Source organism: Caretta caretta, chromosome 6 (genome assembly GCF_965140235.1).
Source record: "Caretta caretta isolate rCarCar2 chromosome 6, rCarCar1.hap1, whole genome shotgun sequence".
Lineage (NCBI taxonomy): Eukaryota > Metazoa > Chordata > Testudines > Cheloniidae > Caretta > Caretta caretta.
The window spans coordinates 125,262,789-125,279,087 of NC_134211.1; the positions used below are offsets into that span (position 1 = coordinate 125,262,789).

At 45.9% G+C, this 16,299-nt stretch overlaps 1 protein-coding gene across 8 annotated transcripts in view; it reads right to left on the reverse strand.

The window, feature by feature from the left end:
- Positions 1-16,299, reverse strand: part of FRMD6 (FERM domain containing 6) — a 105,458-nt gene that overhangs the window by 53,217 nt on the left and 35,942 nt on the right. The gene's annotated exons all lie outside the window — the stretch shown is intronic.

The following is a 16,299-nucleotide window of genomic DNA, read 5'->3' on the forward strand; positions in this document are numbered from 1 at the left end:
ACCATGTGGTTCAGAGACAGCCGTTTAAGGCACTCCCTGCAAAACAAGCCAATGGCCTTAGGATACTGAGCGAAGAAACTAACTTGCATGCATCCAACAAAGTGAGCTGTAGCTCACGAAAGCTTATGCTCAAATAAATCTGTTAGTCTCTAAGGTGCCACAAGTACTCCTTTTCTTTTTTTAACCTGGGGAAAGGGCTGGCAACAATAACACAGCCCAGTCTGTGGCAGAGCAACAAGCTGTCGACCACCACCCAGCTTCTCTGTTGCCTAAAAACAAGTCACAATTCCAGTCCCTTTTGGTCTCCATTTGGCAGCCGGGACTCCCCACAGTGCTCAGCTGAAGTGAAAAGTCTTTATGCAAGGAGTTGAGTTTAGGTCAGTTCCCTTCCCGCCATGCCCTCTCTCCTGTACACTTCACAGTGAATGATTCAGGAGCATCACACAACATTATTTAAAGGAAATAAGGTATCTCATGCATGCTATGTACAGTGTGAATTGATCAGAAGCAATTTATCAGGAGTAGCTGAGCCTGGACTACTGAGGTCTGTGTGAACACCACTCACCATGCTCAAGACCACCAGTTAATATTTTCAAAAGGGACTAGCAATTCTGGGTGCCTCAATTTCTAGAGGCCCAAGCTGAGATACCCGAAGAAAACCTGATTACCCGCCAGGAGCTCAGCGCTTGCTTTGAAATCTGGCCTGTACATGGGACTCAAGTCGGGCCCCCAGAACAGAGAAACCCAAAATCATTAGTTCCCTTTGAAACTCCTGGCCCACCGTCTTTTCACATACAGTATCCTAGCAAACATGGCCGCCTCCGCCCCACTACCATTTGTGAGATATTACTGTACTGGATGGGAGCTAGCTTTCTTTGCAGGCCACAGAAGTGCGTACAGCAAGATTGGTCTGATTTGGGTGTCATCGGGTTTGTGGTACCGTGACTCTTAGTCAGCTACAATTTCTGGTACTATTTTTTGCCCTACAGTTATTGGAGTTGATTCTTCTTCTCACTAGGGCCGATGCTACTAACCAATTGAAAAAGGAGATTTGTTTTTTTGCATTGCATAGCTCTAAACCCCAGAGGGAGAGATCACATTACAGCCTAAGGCCCACAAATCATATTCAGATAAGTAGTCCTGCTGAGCCGAATTGGGGAACCCTTCTTCATGTCAAGATTGTTTCAGGAAAAGGACCTTCTGTCGGGAGAGCAATGAGGCTACTTAGAGTAAGGAACTACCCACGTGGGTGAGCCTGCTGCTATGCTGAGCCCACTACCTGTCATGCTGACCAACACTACCCGGAAACAAGGAGACACTCCCCATCTGTTTGCATCCATCCGTTGTCTCTGGTCTTAGACTGTGAGCTTATGGGACAGGGATGGTCCTTCTGTTCTGTGTTTGTGCAACACCTACCACAGTGGGGTCCTGGACCATGACAGACTCCTGCACATATGATAAAATAACAATCATAGAATCATAGAATATAAGGGTTGGAAGGGACCCCAGAAGGTCATCTAGTCCAACCCCCTGCTCGAAGCAGGACCAATTCCCAGTTAAATCATCCCAGCCAGGGCTTTGTCAAGCCTGACCTTAAAAACCTCTAAGGAAGGAGATTCTACCACCTCCCTAGGTAACGCATTCCAGTGTTTCACCACCCTCCTAGTGAAAAAGTTTTTTTCCTAATATCCAATCTAAACCTCCCCCACTGCAGCTTGAGACCATTACTCCTCGTTCTGTCATCTGATACCATTGAGAACAGTCTAGAGCCATCCTCTTTGGAACCCCCTTTCAGGTAGTTGAAAGCAGCTATCAAATCCCCCCTCATTCTTCTCTTCTGCAGGCTAAACAATCCCAGCTCCCTCAGCCTCTCCTCATAACTCATGTGTTCCAGACCCCTAATCATTTTTGTTGCCCATAACTCATAAATAGTTATGAGTAACAGCTTCATAAACTGACCCACTATGAGTAAGGCAAGCAGGATTTAGCCCTGTACCTATAGAATCCAAACACCACTGGTAACTTTACCAGTAACGGAGTAACTCTAAGAACTCTGGATCTGGTCTGTGAAGCTAGACGGACCCAGTAACATTAGCCATCATTACTGCTTACTGTAAGCATGCAGAAGAATTAGTTGCTTTCCAATATTAAGCATTTCCATACATAGCACAAGCTGGGTCTCCACTGGCGTCCCGAGTTCCAGGATGGGAGTTGGCTGCTTTAATCCCACTTCAGCCCTGTTCTTAACCGATGAGTAACAGCAGCAAAATAGGAAGCGTTATTTGATGAGAGCCCCAGAAAAGCCCAGCTGCCCTGTCTGAGTGCAATACCCGCTGGCACTGGTCACACACTGCTAACACAGAGACCTGGGGGCCCTCTAAGTGCTACTGCAATACCAATAAAAAAGAGGAATAAGAAATGGCGCCAGAGAGAATGCGTGCATGGCTGCCAAGCCATGGCGAAGGATCCTAGTTGTATCAGAACAAAGGGAGCATTGTATTCGCTACACAGCTATAACAAAATGCAATCGAGATAATAAACTAGGAATAAATGCTGGATGGAAACACAGATACAAACAATGACTGAGTTTTTGGGTGAAGAGTAGAGGCTCTCCTTTCCTGGAGCCCTGAGAAATCCAGAGAAGGGGCAGCAGGTGGAGAAAGCAAAGTGTGATGGTGGGGTGAGTGGAACTCGTTCTAAACAGGTCTGGTTCTTACTTCATCGCACTCGATGGTGTCAGGGTACAAACTTTCAGTGAGAGAAGGAATGTCAGATGCAAAGCAAGGTGTTTTGCTGATGGTGTCATATTTCCCTTCCCTTCCTAATCACCTCTAATCACCCAGCAGACCCTGTTCTTTCCTGGGGCTGTCCAGGGGCCGGTTTGCTCAGTACAGACCCCTGCTCTCCTCCAGAGTCCTTCCTTTTTCCTCCCGCTTGCTATGATCACCGCAAATTGTGCCAGCGGTAAGTCAACGTGTCAAACAGCAAATGGTGCTGGGCAGTGGCTGAATGGGCAGCCACCCATCCAACCCAAGAAGGCAAAAGCACGTCTCCTATGTTTAATGACTAGTCTTTGCCATCTCTGTAAATGGAAGTTGCAGTCCATTCCTGAACCCAAGCCTTCCTCCTTGCCAAAAAATCAGCAGCCAGTAGCAATGCTCCCGGGCTAGCTCCCCTATTTCCCTTGGATTTCATAACAACATTCGCAGAATAAGGCCTGGCCTACATTTAGAAGTTAGATCAATCTAGCTACATGGCTCAGGGCTGTGAAAAACGTCACACCCTGAGTACCGTGGTTAGGTCCACCTAAGCCCTAGACTAGACGTTGCTGGATCGACAGAAGAATTCTTCCTTCGACCTAGCTCCCACCTTTTGGAGAGATGGCTTAACGCCCAAGACAGGAAAACCCCTTCTGTTGATGTAGACAGCATCTACGCTACAGGAGCGCAGCGACATGGTCACAGCTGGGCCGCTGCCGTGTAGACGTAGACCCTTAGAAAAACAAAATGAAAGCATGAAGAGTATCCTTTTATAAAGGAAAGTTCACACCGTTCCCAGGGCAGGAAGACCATTCAACATTCAGAGATGCAACCTCTGGCTGTTACCTATCAACTCACATCCACCCAGCAGTTCCTGGTCCAGCAAATGCTACTGTCAAAAATGCCAGAAGGTGCTCTGAAGGGTAGGAGATGAGCACGTCAGAATAACCAGATCACTTGATTTTTACTTGAGAGGGAGGCCTTACTTCTGAAAGATCTCTACAGCGTAGCTTGGGTGCACAACCACAATTCCTCTGAACTAAAAATGCTCATTAGTCAGGAAGGATCAATTAAATGGTCCAATAGCGAAGAAGGAGCTTACTAAGGACACTGGCCATAAAGTCATCCCTTGCTTATCAGAAGTTAAATTTTAGGGACCAATCCTGTACCCATTTTTCTTCCCTCACTCCATTTGTCTGCAACATCCACTTGGCGCCTTGTCATAAAGCTAGTCTGTGAGTTCCTTTGGACAGGCACTCTCCTGCTGTTTGCTTGTACAGGGCCCAGTGCAAACGGGCCCTGATCTGTGAGTGGGACCCATAGGCAGGGCTCCTTTTCAAACAATAACAATAGTTCCCCACACACCAAGAACTCCCAGTGAATTTGAAACTTTAGGGAGCAAACGGTCAGCCAACCGGTCATCTCTCATTCACTATTGCGATGTCGACTCCCGTGTACCGTCCACCCAGGACACCAACCTCCAATGCCTACTTGCTACACCGTCAAACAATCTCCTTCGTATTTTCTCCCATGCTGCCCCACATGTCTGGCAGGAGCTCCCCATAAACACCCCCCAAACTAACTGTCCTCCTTCAAATCCCTCCTTGGAACTCTCCTTTGCTGTGGTGCTTACAAAAAACGTGATTAGTCTGAGACCAGTGCCGAGCCTCTTGACCCAAATTGTCTCACTGCCTCCTTGTATTCTGCCCGTCTGTCTGCATCCACCTTTTCTTACACTTGAATTATCAGCTCCTGGGGGCAGGGACTGTCTTTTTGTTCTGTGCTTGTCCGCGCCTAGCACGGTGGGGCCTCAGTCCTTGACTGGGGCTCAGAGGTGCTACAGTAATACAAATAATCAACAAAATGATTAATCTCAGATACCTGAAAAATTGGTTTCCATGTTGAAAGAGATGCAGGCACTTGGGTTTGGTCCAGTAAAGCTCAACTTTTAGGCTAAGTGTCTTTGAAAGGCACCATACAACCAGGCTGTGCACACTTATAGAATTCATGAATTTTAAATTCCAAGATCCACTTGCTTTTTTTGACAAACACCTGTGATATGAAGCCATGTCAGATGTAGGAACCAGGCACAAAAATTCCTTTCAAACATGATGCATTTCTAGCGGCCTGTATCCGGCGGGGGGGGGGGGGGGGGGAGAGAATGCTGGACTCTGGAAAATTCTTTTCAAGCATCTGCTTCTTATTTCTACAATGTAATCTTTGATTCCTTCATGCATGGGCCTTCCACAGAGCTCCCTTTGGCACATATGCCGTGCTGTTTAGTAGTGAGCGATTCGACTCTGAAATTCCTATTATCTGGCAGTTAAGAATGGAATCTGCACATTTAAGGTTGGTTATCCTGTCCCTAAAATATCTGCATCTGTTACCTCTAAGAAGGGTCCTGACCCACTCAACTGCCCTGGACGAATTCCATCCATTATTTGATCAGAGAAGGCATTAAAAACGCAGGGCCTGATTTCTAGACAAGCCGAACACGCTCAGCTTCTGCTGACTTTAATTGGATCGGGGGGGGGGGGGGAAGGGGGGGGTTGCTGAGCTCTTTGGAAAAAAAATCCGTCTGTAAGGAGCTAATGCTCCCACCCAGCGGTGGATGAATGGGGGGGGGGGGGGCAGTGTGGGGGCAGTTTAGCTCCAGGCCGTATTTTCCCTCGTCTCCGAGCTCATGGAAATCCTTCAGCTCCCACTCCAGAGGGTCAGGCCTCCCGCTCCAGACACCACGCGGGAACTGTTGGTGTTCCAAGCAGCGTTATCTGCCATTCGGTCCCCTCAATGGGCTGTGCTCCGCATCTGCACAGGGGGAAGGTCGCGGTCGCTTGAGCAGTGCTACAGAAGTGGAGGTAGATCACAGCTCACCACAGGGGAACAGTGCCCCCCCTGCAAAAGCTCTGGGATCTGTGGATTGAGAGCAGAGCTTTCTGCAGATCCTTAGCCACTGCAGGTTGGAGGTCCGTGCCCCCAGCTCCTCTGTGGTCCCCAACTTCCTGAGCAGACCCCTTGATGGAAACTCCATGAGGTTCACCTTGGATCACCCAACCAGGGCCTCTGCTCTCCTCACGTGTTTCCTGTGGCCGTAGAAGGCTGGTTATTTCTCACACCGTAGCATCATTTTTCCTCATTAGAGCACAGATTTCTTCCTTCACCCCAATCACACCCCCTGCCAGAACACACCGAGTTGGCATTGTCATGAGAATGCTATTTGTGACCACCTTCTATGGTCACTATTAAAACGCCCGATGAAGGGAGAACAGAGAACATCAGTTCAGAGCAATCGGCAGATAAACCCTGGAGCTAGTCTGCACTGCTCCGATTCCCCGCAGTGTATTGTTCTCATTGTGTGACACATTTATTCCTCTTCAGAGTGTTACAACAGATTTTCCACCTACTGTATTTAAATAGCAAAGGGATCATCATTGATGGATACGAGAAACAGAGTTCTGAATAAGTTCTTGCATATTTTTACAACACAGATGTTGCCAAATGTTTTTCACACAGCCACCTTAAAGCATTAAACAAACTCACTAGCCACCGACTCCTGGCTGAGCCCTTAATTCTTAAGAGCTACTAACAGGATAAAAAGGAATGGATGAATTGAGGGGTTATACAATAAAGATTTGTACAAGGAAAGTAAAGCAAAGCAAGGATGAAATGTCCAACTGGGGGAGAGTGGAAAGATGAAATTTACCATGCTTCACTTCACTCTGGAGGAATTTTTTATTTTTAAATTTTAAAAATGTCTTCTTCATGATACATCATGTCAGTGTAGGTATGCAGCAAGCTACTGTTACAAGTTTTAAACCCCTCACTTAATACAACTTCTGCTAACCAAAAGCTGGATTAATTCAATTCATGTTTGCGGTTGCCACATAATTAAAATTGTCTCCAATTCTGCATGCATTAAAAAGTTTCCATGTACTGTATGCAAGCAGATGAAAGACCTTCATTGGAACAAGAGCTCTTCATTATAAATATCAGATTATTTCATCTGGCACAAAAAGCCAGAGATTGGATGTTGGAAAACCAAAGTAGAAAGAAAGAAAGAGAGGATTTGCCATATTGAATTAGATGATTGGACCATCAGTTTCCATACCCCACCTCTGGCAGTGACCAATAACTGATGCTTTGGAGGAAGGAAAAATGAACACACAATAGCCAATTATGCGCTGCTGTATATGGAGGAACAATTTGTTCCTGAGCACAGCAGATGACTGTCAGATCCTGAGCATCTTAACACTGGTATAAACTTTCATGGCTTTAATAAAGACAAGAGACTTACTCCAGATCTACAGCACTGAGGCCAAGATCAGAACCTGGCCCAATCACTCTGCAACTGGCCATATGACTAGGGTACCCTTATCCGCAGACATTAGCAACGGTCACAGTTCTCCAGACCCTTTCTGAAACCCAGCCACAGGATCTGATCCCAGGACGTCCTTCCGCACTGTTGTGCTTATGTCTCATTCTGAAGCCAAGAGGAGAGCTGCCAGAGCACGTACCTGAGCACAGGGAGGATGGAAAGGTAGGGGGTGCGCTTACACAGTGAGCTGAAAAGGAAAAGTCACACCAAACTGTGGACTGCTCTGGGAAGGATGAAGGCAGACTACTGTTTGACCCTTCAAAAGGACAGATCTTAAGAAAGTTAAATGCTCAAAAATGTAAGTCTGATAGCGTGGCAGACCTTGGGAGACAGGCCAGTCCTTGCTTACAGACAGCCCCCCAACCTGAAGCAAATACTCACCAGCAACCACACACCAGAACCACTAACCCAGGAACCTATCCTTGCAACAAAGCCCGTTGCTGACTGTGCCCACATATCTATTCAGGGGACACCATCACAGGGCCTAATAACATCAGCCACACTATCAGAGGCTTGTTCACCTGCACATCCACCAATGTAATATATGCCATCATGTGCCAGCAATTCCCCTCTGCCATGTACATTGGTCAAACTGGACAGTCTCTACGTAAAAGACTAAATGGACACAAATCAGATGTCAAGAATTATAACATTCAAAAACCAGTCGGAGAACACTTCAATCTCTCTGGTCGCGCGATTACAGACCTAAAAGTGGCAATTCTTCAACAAAAAAACTTCAAAAACAAACTCCAAGGAGAGACTGCTGAATTGGAATTCATTTGCAAACTGGACACCATTAAATTAGGCTTGAATAAAGACTGGGAGTGGATGGGTCATTACACAAAGTAAACCTATTTCCCCATGCTTATTTTTTCCCCCCTCCCGTTACTCACACCTTCTTGTCAACTGTTGAAAATGGGCCATCCTACAAAAGGGTTTTTTTCTCCTGCTGATAATAGCTCACCTTAACTGATCACTCTCGTTATAGGCCAGAACTCTTGTGCCAAAGTCGGTTTCTGCACAAGCTAAATTAGGACTGTTAATTTAGGATCAAAGGGGTGGCACTCCTAGGATTTAAATAAGTGTTTCTGCAGGTGCTTCGGATCTATCCTGGGCTGCTGAACCCTTACATTTTGGGGCAAAGCCTGTAGGGAAGCCCTGCCTCTCATGATAGAAGTTACCCAATGTAAATATATGAAGGCCGTACGCTGCAGCACAAAATAAAAGCACTGGACAAGTCTACTGGAGTTACACTCGGAATAAGCCAATCCTGTTACTCCAGGGAGGTGTACCCCAGCTTAGATGTTCAGCAAACAGCGCTTGGGGACACTAGTTATTGCCAGGGTGGGGAGCTATTGGAGGGGGAAGGCAGAAGTCACATGGGGCCCGATTCTCCTTTGCCCTGCACTTTGGGCACTCATTTACTCCACCGCACAGCCAAGCTTTCCACCTGATTTGCACAAATAAAAACGAGGGCACAAAGGCCCCAATCCAATTCCCACTGACATCAAGGCCCTGCATGGCCACCAACAGGAGCTGAATCAGGATCAAGATGCAAGGCAATCGAGAATCAGGAATGAGCTTCGAAAGATTTAAAAAAACCCAAACATCCAGACAAACACTGAAAACTGAGCAGGTTTCAGAGTAGCAGCCGTGTTAGTCTGTATCCGCAAAAAGAAAAGTAGGACTTGTGGCACCTTAGAGACTAACAAATTTATTTGAGCATAAGCTTTCCTGAGCTACAGCTCACTTCATTGGATGCATCCGATGAAGTGAGCTGTAGCTCACAAAAGCTTATGCTCAAATAAATTTGTTAGTCTCTAAGGTGCCACAAGTCCTACTTTTCTTTTTACTGAAAACTGAGTAAGTTCCCCAGTATCAGCCCAAATTCTCCGCTCACCTCTGGTGTAAATCCAGTGACCTGGCTCCCATAACCACCTTATCTGAACGCCTTGGTGTCTACTTCTCCTCACAACTCCTGCTAAGTTTCACACTCTACTGATCACTGTGGAGCTGCTCTGCTGTCACTCCTGCAGCACCCAGGGTTTCAGCCTCCTCTGTGGATGGATTACCCCTTGCCACCCCCTAAAAGCCCTTCTCACTGGAATGTACAGAGCCCCGGCTGAGCTGCACTGCACGGGACAGACTGTCAGCGATGCTACTTGCAAAGGAGATTTGGCTGAAATCATGTGTCATTTTCTCTGTTCAAACACAGAAACAAAACAAACTGATATCTTGAAAAGGGAGAACAGTTCCTGCTGCACAACACAGTATCAGTCATATCTGTTCTGGTTTGGATGCAGAACGCTTGGCAGTTTTCAAGGTCCAGAGCCTCATCTGGTATCAATTGGCAAAGTATATATCTGCATAGCTCCATTGTAACTATGCAAAATCTACACCAGCTGAGGAGCTGGCCTTTCATGTTCATTTGTAAAGATACACCTTCATCTGCCGCCAGTTTCCTGAGGAAATACATTTCTGAAGGCTCAACTATTCAGGTCCAAATTCTGGTTGCTTTGTGCACATAAAACGCCCACTGACAACTGCACCAGTAAGGCATTTTGTCTGCACTAAGTTGTTACCCCCAAGGAGAAAAACAATAGCTTGTTTAATGGGACCCAGAATTGCTAAATCTTCTTTGTTTCAACCCAACACCACATCATGCTAATATCAGGAAACCTGTCCGTATTTGCTTCTGAATCTTTGAGGCAAAGTGTGATTTCCTACAAAAAGACGAGAACCAAAACCATTTCTGATTGCTACCAACCCAGAAAATATCTGAAAACATGACGTTCCACTAGATGTATACGCTGCTGAATAAAGGCAACACTGCAAAAAGCAATGGAAATACACAGGGCCTGCTGCTTTAGCCACACATAATTGAAACGTTGTTTGTGTTTTTTTTGTTTTAATCATACCAAGTAACAAGGAGTGGGTGGGGCCTTGTCTCTGCCCTGCCTCACAACACACGAGTCCATACAGGAGACGTAATCTGTGCCAGGTAGAGGGCTGAGGCAAGTACCTTGTTCCAGAGGAGCTGGGGGGCAGGGGAACCAGGGACCAGGGTGTGACTGAGTCACAATTCACTCTCCGGTCTGTTCCTAGGGCAGAACCTATAAGGGTACGTCTACACTGCAATTAAACACACGCAGCTGGCCCATACCAGCTGACGTGGGCTCAGGCGTAGGGGCTGTTTAATCGCAGTGTAGATGTTTGGGCTTAAGCTGGAGCCTCTGCTCCAGGACCCTGCGAGGCAGAGTGTCCCAGGGCTCTGGCTGCAGCCCAAACCTGAATGTCTTGAGCCCCGTCAGCCGAGTCAGCTGGCCCTGGCGTCTAACTGCAGCGCGGACATACCCTAAATCCTGCCCCTACATTCAGGGCTCATGGTGAAGCCACAGACTAATACGGAGGCATTAAAGTGTCCATCTTCCACGGTGAACACCACCGAGATAAACCTGCGCTCTGTCCATTTGTTTTCCTCCAAATCTTTCCCAAGTGCTTAAACCTTCAAGTACAATTTTTAAACCGTACAAAGAGCTGCAGCTGAACACAACGGCACGGATGTGTCTGAACAGCTTTAAAGGGAGGGGAGGCAGTTAGCGCAGACAGACTGGGGGATTTGCCTTGATGACAGCGACAACCCAACCACCATCTCCAGAAAAGGGGAGCAGCCTGGCTGCACTAACCCCATGCAAAACACAGACTAATTCTGGGCCTGTTCCACCAACTCTTACTCGCGTAAGCAGTTCTTGCTCCGACAGCGCTCTCACAGGAACCAAGGGCAACACCTGAGTGAGGAAGGGCCCAATCCTGCCAGCCTACGTGGTTACATTTTCCCTGTGGGCTCGATCGTGCATGGTGCTGACTGCCCTCAACTCCGCGGGAGCTCAGAGCGCTCAGCACGTCGCAGGATCATGCCCCAAGCATAGAACAGGGTCAGAGTCCGTGCTGTGCTTCCCAGGGGGCATGACACACAAGGAACGACTTGGGGGAGGGTCAGGGGCAAAGATGGCTACCAGCCATTTCTGCATCCCCCATATTCTCGGTCAGCTGGGGGCTGATGCGGTTTCTGGCACAGATGCTACCCACGCTGCTGATGGACTGCCCCGCAGCCTGGAGCAACCCAGAATCTTCGTAACAGTCAGTGCTGCAGAAACACCTCGCCAGCCCCAGACACTGCCCCATCACCAGGCTCTGCAAGGGTCGAGGGCCATGTAGTCCTGCACTGCTCTGGTACCAGGAGAATTACCCCCCAGCAAGTTGCAGTGCCTTTACAACCCCAATATACCTCCAGAGTGGGGAATAAGGACCTAGGGCCAGAATCCCACCCCCCCTCTCTTTATTCAGAAGTAACAAACCAGCACCAAGATCAAATGGGAAGCAAGTTCAGGACCTATGATCAATTGTCTTCCTACACCACAGTAAGTCCGCCACTCTTTTTTGGCTCCTGTTTCCCTCCAGCGTATCCTTACAGAAGTTCCTATGTGTTGTTTTACTTTATAGCCGTAACTAGCAAAACGGTTAGTAGTAAGACATGGAGCATCCCTCATCCCATACAAATGATTAAATAGCGACATCAAGGCAGAGCTATGTTTATCAGTTTTTAATATTCTTCAACAGTAAAATTTCAGGAACAAAATCTTACTATTTTGTCCCAACGCTGCTGCAACATACAATATCTTTCCCTCTGATGTATAATAAATCCCAGCAAAGCTGAGCTCACCCTGGCATAGCACAAAAATGGCACTACATTGTCAATGAATATTTTTCCACAGGCAGTGTGGTACATTCACCCCAGGACTGTAATTAGCGAGGAGACTCTGAAGGCTGTAACTCTTCCTGTTTTGAAATGACCCATGTAATATTAATCAATAGAATGGGTAAGTTGAGCACAATTATAGTGCAATTTAAGGATGGCTTGTTGTATCTGGATGGAAACAATTATCCTACAAGGCAGGAGCTTAGGAGGGGAGACATAATTATGTTTAAAACAGAGGCTGCTGGGTATTAGAGAAGAATCAGAAGAGCTAACTGGATCAATTAGTATTGTAGTTAATAGGCAGGGGTATCATGTACCAGGCCAGCTGGCACAATTTACACTGTGTTTGTATCCAGAAGTTCCAATCTGTACTGATGACATTGTTAAGGGGGAACAGACAAAGAATTGCTGGACAAGAAGGCGGCACTCAGCTAAATAAGTCTGTCCCGTTTGTTTATTTTAGCCACATGGACAATCCTTCAGCATTCTCTCCCTCTAACTTATCTAGTCAAAATATCCTGTTCCCTCTTGATTTCCTATTTATAGATGCCTAGACTTTAAGGTCAGAAGGGACCATCATGATCATCTAGTTTGACCTCCTGCACTTTTCAGGCCACAGAACAGGTCTCACTCACTCACTCTTGTTATAAACCCCTAACTTCTGGCTGAGTTATTGAAGTCGTCAAATCATGGTTTAAAGACTGAGTTACAGAGACTCCACCATTTACACTAGTTTAAACCTGCAAGTGACCAGTGCCCTAGGCTGCAAGGGAAGGCGAAAAACCTCCAGGGTCTCTGCCAATCTGACCCGGGGAAAATTACTTCCCAACCCCAAATATGGCGATCAGTTAGACCCTGAGCCTGTGGGCAAGACCCCTCAGCCAGACACCTGGGAAAGAACTCTCTGTAGTAACTCAAACCCTCCTCATCTAATGTCCAATCACCAGACACTGGAGATATTTGCTGCTTGCAGTCACAGATCAGCTACATGCCATTGCAGGCAGTCCCATCATACCAGCTGCTCCATAAATTATCAAGCTCAGTCTTGAAGCCAGTTGGGCTCAACCAGCTTTATTAAAGCCCTTCACAAGATTTCATCGGTCACTTCTAAGTTTTCTTTTTTCCTTTTTCAGAACAGGTGCTCCGCAGGGCACGGGACTGTGGGTGGGATTTAGAAAAGTGCCTCAGGCAGCGAGATGCCCGGTTCCAACAGACATCAAGGGGAATTGGGCACCTCATTCCAGCTTGGGTCTTCCTGTGTGAAGAGTGGGGACTAATACATCTGAGGCCAGACATGGAGACTCTGGCTCATAATTAACAGTACTGTTGGGCAGATTTTTAAATGTATTTAGGCACCTAACTCATTGACTTCCATGGAAGTGAGGCATTTAAATACCTTTAAAAATCTGGCCTTAACACCACAAGCAAGCCCACCCAAATCACTGCAGTGATGCCCTGTCCCAATCTGGTCCAGAATAAGGACGACGAATAAATTCAAGCTTTTAGCCTCTCTCGTATCTATGTACGTAGCCTCTTACATAGAGCTTTTCACAACAAGTCTAATAGGAAAGAGAGAATATGTATACATAAGGATATTTCCCATGAGTCCCATTGGATATCCCTTACTCATGGGAGCAGTTCCAATGAAGATACTGGGACAACACACTTGAGTGACAGCTACTTAGTGTGAGGGTGCAGAATTGGGTTCTTTAAAAGAACTCTGCAAGTAATATGTGAAAACATGCATTTGAGGAAGAGACTTCTCCCTCCACGGCTTCTCTTTCTACAGTTAAGTAATAACCAGTGTTTTATGAAATCACAGCCACGGGAATGTCTGGGATGTCATACATTCAGGCATTATGATTTGGCTGCAGGAGGAGGCAGAATCCATTTGTTTATCCACAACTGTAATAAGCAACACAAATGATAAGTGGAAATATTCAGAACCCAGTTATGATCCCACATTATACTGAGAATTGTCTTTAAAATCAGCAACCATCTTAGTTGTTTATGCTGCACTCCTTCCATGGCAATATCTTTCCAATGGAAAGGTGTCCAAAACGCAACGAAGAATTCTAGACAATATCTCCTCTGTGCCTAGCACAACAACAGAATATAAATCCAAAGAAATGATTCTCTCTGTCTGTGACACATTCCTGTACCTTGTTTATTTTCCACTGGACTCAAAACAGTGAGCTGACTGATTCAAGGATTTTTCCACAACATACTCTCAAGCCCAGAACCTCAAAGATATTTTAACTCCTAACTTCCATTGAAATCAATACAAGTTAGAAACCTAAATACGTTGGAGGATCTGGGTATAGATCCTTTTCCTCATCAGTAACGTACACTGCGTGACTGCTCCTTTACACACACACCCAGTGCGTAATTTGTAATGAAACAGGTGCCCGGTCTCAAGCATAATGTATGCAGCAAGCCCAGAGGTGCCAGGGCCACGAACTGCCAAGCCTAGAGGTGCCGGGGCCCAGCCTTGGCACACATTAAGCACTGCACACCCACATAGGTGATATACAGACAAGCATAGTGGTGGCAAAAGTAAACCATAAGGTAATGTGCTGACCGTAATTAAAAACATTTTGTCCCTGGTTGCTAACGTAACTGTTGCCATTGGTGTCAGTCAAGAAAAAAAATATAACATTTTACATTTCCTTAGAAATTCTATTTGAAAATTTTCCTCTAGTTCCATTTGGTCTGCTTGGTTTTGCAACAGAGCAGCAGATTGATTCATCTACTTGTGTCCAGGCTCCTGGTCCCCTACTTAAATATTTACATCATTGCAGTATTTGAGCACCCACAGAAAGACTAATGGAGTTGACTGGAACTTCTACTGGGGTTATTACTCTCCTCCAGAAATTTCACAAAGGAAATGTTTCCCTATACCAGTAGGTCTCTCGTAAACTCTTTCCAACTAAAAATTCTAGTTCCCCATCACTTTTTAAAATGGACCATTCTTTTCTTCACCTTCTGTTTACTGGGATTATAGATAAGAATCCTGCCTTTAACTCCTTAATCCAAGAACCAATGTTTCCTTTTTGGTCCAATGAAAGTACTTTTAATTTGTTTATATTTTTTCCTCCAATGCTCTTTCCTGCTAGAATGTTTACATTGTTGAAAGCCTTCTGTGTATTGCTCCTGCTACTCTTCATATTCCTTCTTAACTCCATTGACAACCGTTGCCCTTTCCCTTGTTTAGGCTTCCCCAGGATGAATATCAGCTGCAGTTTCTTCAGCTGTTTATTAGCTACATCTCCTTTTTCCCCATCCAACATTACAGAACTAGAGCCAGAACAGTTTAGTACTTTGCAATAGAGAAAGATAGTATCCGCCTACAACATGGTCCAATCGGTATCAGCACTGCAAGATAACCAAAAGCTTCTTGGACGGCACATGATGGGCCTGATCCAAAATCTGCTGAAACAGGGGTTCTCAAACTTCATTGCACCGCGACCTCCTTCTGACAACAAAAAATTCCTACCCAACCCCAGGAGGGGGGACTGAAGCTCTGTGTGTGTGTGGGGGGGGGGGTTAAAGCAAAACCTTGAACCCCACGGCCCCGGGAAGAGGTCAAATCAAAGCCAAAGGCTTCAGCCCCAACCAGGGGGCCTGTAACCTGAGCCCCGCCACCCGGGCTGAATCCCGGGGGCTTTGGCCCCAAGCTGCTGCAAGTCTAAGCCAGCCCTGGCGACCCCATTAAAATGGGGTTACAACCCACTTTGGGGTCCCAGAAAAACTTTAATGGGTTTTTGACAGACTCTACTAAACAAACTCCATTCATGCTGAAATGAACAGAATCTGATCCTTCAAATTGAGGCCCAATCTTGTTCTCACTGAAGTCCATGGCAGCTTCGCCCTACTTCAAATGGGAGAAAGATTAAACCATAAGGAATTACTTTTTAATCCCTGAAATGATCTTCAATGGTATTCCATAAATGAGCAACCAAATGGCCAAAAACAGAATGGTATTGAGGGGTTTTTCTACAACTGACTCGGTATTGCCTTTCTTAAATAATCCTGTATAAATTTAGCATCCTTACAATGAGCACACACTACAAATTACATTACTGGCTGCTTACATTTCAGATGGAAATAACCTCTACCAAACCAGAGCAGCAATGTGCTTTGTTTCAATTGACAATGTTAATAAACTTCACTTCCTCAGAAGAAACAGGGAAAATGCTGATTGTTTAAAAGAAACATTATAAACCAGAAAGCACATAAAGCTAGATTAACAACCAGGCAGATATTTTAACAGCCATAATTTGTATATTCCATCTGGGGTCCACAGCATATAAAAAACAGGGAGGAAGAAGTTGAGATCATCTTAATTTGAAATTCACATATATTTTTACATCTGGTCTGAATTAATCTGTTCAGAGCACTGACTT